Below are 5,882 nucleotides of genomic sequence, written 5' to 3'. Positions count from 1 at the left end.
GTCTTCGGCTCTGTGGCCCCGGCTCTTCTTCAGCTGCAGAGTTCTTTGTCCATCTCGATCTTGACTCGAAGCTGCCTGGAGGATCCAACCAAAGTTTCCTCTTTTGCACCCACCTTTTATAGGGTTCATCCACCCTTTTGGTTCATTTGCATTGACTAGCACTGTTGCTGTGCTTATTTCATTGGCTACCTGCTTGGACAGATGATCTCATCTCCATCACTGTCTTAGAGACATTGTGTCCTGATGTCTGTGCTAATATCTCAGGTTGCTTAACAACCTGTTTCCAAATAAGGCGTTGACCATCTCTGCTCTCCTGTTAGTTCCCCTTTTTCCCTTAACCTTTCACCTACTATCTACCTCCAACACATCAGTGATCTTTAATTGCAGTTACACCTTTTACACCATTTCAAGTTCAGAGTAAAAATCACATTTATAACATTTCAAGTTCAGAGTAAAAATCACATTTATAACTTCTTTTACTTCTCTGATTTATCATTCTTTTATAATGTTATGATAACCATAATTTATCAGTTACTCTTAGTATAATCTTAATGTGAGTTATTACAAATGTTTTCTGTAAAGAAACCAAGAATAATCCATGATTCTTATTATTTGATATCAAAGTTACAGTTACTTGTTTTACTTGTAAGAGTACCCACTAATGCAAGTGTAAGTGTAAGTATTATTACAAGCAAACCAATATTAATATAAGTATTTTACTTTGAATCTTATCCAATTACTCACAATGTTTAGATTTCTTTCTTTAAAACTTTTATGCTTTGAGATAGGGAATAGTCTGAACTATTTTTATAAATCTGCAGGCTGGAAACTTACTTCCTCTTTTTCCAGGAAACCTGCTCTTCCTGTTTCATGACTCTCTCTCTGTCTTGACTATGATTTCTTATGATTAAATAGAAAAAAGTAGAATTAAAGCAAAGTTTGCAGGAGACAAAAACAACACACACAACCAAATTGATTTTATTGACATTTAAGTCTAATGTTGGGTCTAGATTTTACTTGTGTAATTAATTTTAAAGATAACTTTTATTTATTGTTACTGTTAAACTAAAATCTCCAGCATGGGGAAGTGGGATGATCTCGGATTTTCTTGACAGTGTCTACCTGTTCATTTTTGTCATCCATTTTCTGTTATGACACATTCTATAGATCATGTGTCAAAGGGAGGAATGCTGAGAGAAATAGACAGAAATTGGTACACCCATAATTTTTCAAAATATGCGGCTGAATACTGTAATAACTGTCTCATATGTGCACAAAATAATGTAGCAAAAGGCCAAAGATTTCCAGGAAAAGGAGCACACCAACCCATTAAAGCCACTGAAGCCTCATTTCAACATCTGATGATTGACTACATTGAATTAACACCGGCAGAAGGAAAGAAATGTTGTTTAGTCATGGTTGACATGTTCTCTAAATGGGTTGAAGCATTCCCTGCCAAACATGTTGATGCATCCACAGTGGCAAAGTGTCTCCTAAGGGAGGTGTTACCACGATGAGGTATTCCCAGGAAAATATCTAGTGACAATGGTCCACAGTTTACAGCAAAAATCTCAGAACAAATTTCACAATATTACAACTGGACTTGACGAAACACTACAGTAACCATCCGCAGAGTGGTGGCACTGTTGAGCGCGAGAACGGATCACTCAAGAACAAACTGATAAAAAAATGTGAAGAAACAAAGTTAAACTGGGTACAAGCATTACCATTAGCCTTGCTTTTGATGCGCATGCAATGCTGTCAGAAACATAATCTCAGTCCTTCTGAAATTCTTTTTGCAGGAACACCTAACTTGGAAATGGGACCACCCGTGACCCCTTCTGCTGATACAGTGTCATGTGATGAAAACATGCTTAACTACTGCCTTTCTCTAACAGATCAGATGAGAAAACTCTGGTCGCAAGCCCAAGATGGCCTACCTGCCCCAGCTACAAAAATGTTGCATGACATACAGATTTTGTGTTTGTAAAAAATTCCAGATGGAAAAACTGGCATTCCCCCCGGTGGACAGGACCGTTCCATGTGTTGCTGGCGACCCACACCATGGTGAAGGTTGCTGAACGGACCACGTGGATTCATGCCAGCCACTGCAAGAAGTTCCTGGGCACCCCACCCACACCTGACCAGACCAGGACAGAGGGTTCTACCTACACTGTAAAATGTAAAAGTAAAGTGTACTCAAAAAGAAAAGTGACCTGAACTCATTCCAGCTTACTCTGTTGACTATACTAACTTAAACTTAGCAAAGACAACTTTCTACTGAGGCAAGTAATCAAACTCATCAGCAGCAAGTAACCCGAACTTGGAGTTATGAGTGAGCAAAACGCATCTGCATAACCAGCAAAAAACTCGGCATCAGTCAGCAGCTCTCGTTGAACGCACATGCGCATTGGACACTGACGAGTGACGACGTGTTTGAAAGACACGCCAAACTGTCAACAATACGGCGGTTGCTGCAGCTAAGTTTTGTCACGGTAAGTCCCACTGTTTTTTTAGCAAACTTATATTCGTTATCTCGGCCATATAATTCATCCGTAAGTCCAGGTTTTGAGGTTAACTTTATGTGTTATGATTTAGCGATGCCTGGGACTAACGTTAGTCGAAAATATCATGTTTATTTAGTGGCAACAAGATGGAGCGGCAGAGCAAAAAAGCTGTCCGGGGCGCAAAACAAAAAAAGGAAAAGGGATAAGGATAAAGATGTTGGCGGGTTAAAAAAGCCGCTGTACTGTTATAGAAGGCTTATGAGGAGTAGACTGCCATAGGTGGGACAGCTGTAAACTGTAGGAGAAGCAGCCGTGATGAAGAAGTGTAGGGTCACCAGATTTGGGTTTCTGAAAAGGAGGACACTTCTTTTTTTGTTGGCGGGGGGGTAGAATCGGCGGACACACATGCGCCAACGGGGGGGTGGGGGGGTAGAACCAGCGGTAGCACAAGAAATCGGTAGCACATGTGTGTACATGTGCTGCCGATTTCTTTGCCATACAAAGAAACCTGGAATGGAGTAGTGGAACGGAGTGGCAATGTAATCACAATGCACTGTAAGCTATGTAATGTGTTTTGAGGCAGTTGACCAAAATCCCGGACGATTTTTAAATTCCCCCCGGACATTTTTTTAGGTCTGAAAAGTAGGACATGTCCGGGAAAAAGAGGACGTCTGGTCACCCTAAAGAAGTGTTATGTTGATATGTAATTGTGGTGTTGCTTCTATTGTTGTTAGGACTGCGAAGACCCAGAGGTGTCTCACACCCCATTGGGATCCTGACCATCATTCCTGAGGACAGGCAGGCCTCCACTGACTCACTGCACCTCCAGTCTTCAAGTACTGCCATCATTTTGGAAGGAAGTCTTGTCATGAATGATCAAAAGGCAAAAAGGCAAAAGGCCAAAGATTTCCAGGAAAAGGAGCACACCAACCCATTAAAGCCACTGAAGCCTCATTTCAACATCTGATGATTGACTACATTGAATTAACACCGGCAGAAGGAAAGAAATGTTGTTTAGTCATGGTAGACATGTTCTCTAAATGGGTTGAAGCATTCCCTGCCAAACATGCTGATGCATCCACAGTGGCAAAGTGTCTCCTAAGGGAGGTGTTACCACGATGAGGTATTCCCAGGAAAATATCTAGTGACGATGGTCCACATTTTACAGCAAAAATCTCAGAACAAATTTCAGAAGTATTACAACTGGACTTTACGAAACACTGCAGTAACCATCCGCAGAGTGGTGGCACTGTTGAGCGCGAGAACGGATTGCTCAAGAACAAACTGATAAAAAAATGTGAGGAAACAAAGTTAAACTGGGTACAAGCATTACCATTAGCTTAGCTTTTTATGCGCATGCAATGCTGTCAGAAACATAATCTCATTCCTTCTGAAATAATTTTTGCAGGAACACCTAACTTGGAAATGGGACCACCCGTGACCCCTTCTGCTGATACAGTGTCATGTGATGAAAACATGCTTAACTACTGCCTTTCTCTAACAGATCAGATGAGAAAGCTCCGGTCGCAAGCCCAAGACAGCCTACCTGCCCCGGCTACAAAAATGTTGCATGACACACAACCTGGAGATTTTGTGTTTGTAAAAAATATCAGAAGGAAAAACTAGCGTTCCCCCCGGTGGACAGGACAGTTCCAGGTGTTGCTGGCCACCCACACCGCGGTGAAGGTTGCTGAACGGACCACGTGGATTCACGCCAGCCGCCAGCCACTGCAAGAAGTTCCTGGGCAACCCACCCACACCTGACCAGACCAGGACAGAGGGATCCACCAGTGTTGACCTGAAATAATAGGCAACACCACCGATCAGTCCACTCAGTAGATAAGGATCTAGCTGAGGCAGCATGACTGACTTGGACTTCACACCAGACATCATCGTGAGGCCCCTGACGCCCGACCCAGGGGCAGATGACAGCGACCCTGAGGACGAGGAAGAAGATGTTCAAAGACATTGGTTTCCTGAAAGAATAGACACTGTTGTCCAAAGGCTCAGTGGGTTTAACCCCAGACCTGGACAACAACCTGTTCCTCCATCATGGCCTGACCGCCCACTCACTGAACTAGTAGATAACACACTGCTGTGTCTAATCTTCACCTGTGCTATTATTCTTCTGATCCTGTAAGCTGCCCTCATTAGAATCAAACTAAGAGAAACCGGAACTGTCAGCCTCATCCCAACTGTCAACCCAGTCTTCACTAAGATAGGATCACCTCTAACGACCGACCCACCTGTACCTGCTAAGAGTAAGAACACCACAGCCACACCCTCTCATGACACGTCTCAGGCACAACCCAACATCTCAGTTAAACTTAGAAAACCAAGGTCAGTACAAAAGGTTTCCCTGAAATCAATCCCTGAGGAGATGACAGCTCTCTGTGGTGCCTTAACCTAAAATAACTCAAATGGCTACACCATAGGTCCTAAACAACCTAACTGCACGGTTCCTAGAATTAAAGATCCAAGCTTTTGTATTTTGATATGTTCTGCTCTCAATGACTTGTATGGATCTTCCCATCCAGAACTAGGGTCCGTACTGAAAAAAGTCAGATGGAATGAAATAATTCACAAAAATAGAGCTGATGACCACCCTGTTGGTGTTAATGCCATACCAATAAATCCTCCAGGTTCCCCAGATGAACTGATAACCCCCTGTTTCCCTAACGTAGCTGAAGAAGGGCCCAAACAAAGATACATGGTTATTTCTTATTCTGAAAGCACTCAGATTACGGTTAGACTTACCACCTGTGAAGTTCTAGACTGCGGAAACCATAAAAATTCTGAATTTCACAGAGGACAAGCAGCCTATCTCTGTCCGTATAATAAGTGTGCTACATGGAGATGGGTGTTTGGATACTCTGACAAGACATATAAATATATTGTCAGAGTATGCAGACACGTCTGGCTTACTCACAGTAGTCAACGCCTTTACGTCTTACTTCTCCTTTTCTGCTGCCTGCAGACTGACCATCTGGCTTACTTCCCCAATCTAGTTATGAAGAAATCATCTTAGTTTCTTTGTGGAACTTTCCTGCCTCCTCGCTCAGCTTTGACATCTGCTCTAGTTACAACACAGTCTGAGAAAAACATTCCACTTCACTTCACAATGTATCATTACTTCAGTTACACTTCGATAGATTATAATAAATCATTCAAAATAATCAACTTTCTGTTTTAATTCAAACATAATGTCTTATAATAATCATCTGAGGTTAATTCTGTTCACCATTCATTCATTATGTTTTTCATTTCTTAATCTGCTCTTTATTACATCAACTCTTTGTATAATCATCAGTAAATCAAAGTACAAAAATACTTATTTTATAATCAATAAATGAAAACATAAAAATATTTTTTTAT

The sequence above is a fragment of the Gambusia affinis genome, linkage group LG06 (genome assembly GCF_019740435.1).
Source record: "Gambusia affinis linkage group LG06, SWU_Gaff_1.0, whole genome shotgun sequence".
NCBI lineage: Eukaryota > Metazoa > Chordata > Actinopteri > Cyprinodontiformes > Poeciliidae > Gambusia > Gambusia affinis.
The sequence above is the reverse complement of the archived record's forward strand: the minus strand, read 5'-3'. Positions refer to the sequence as shown.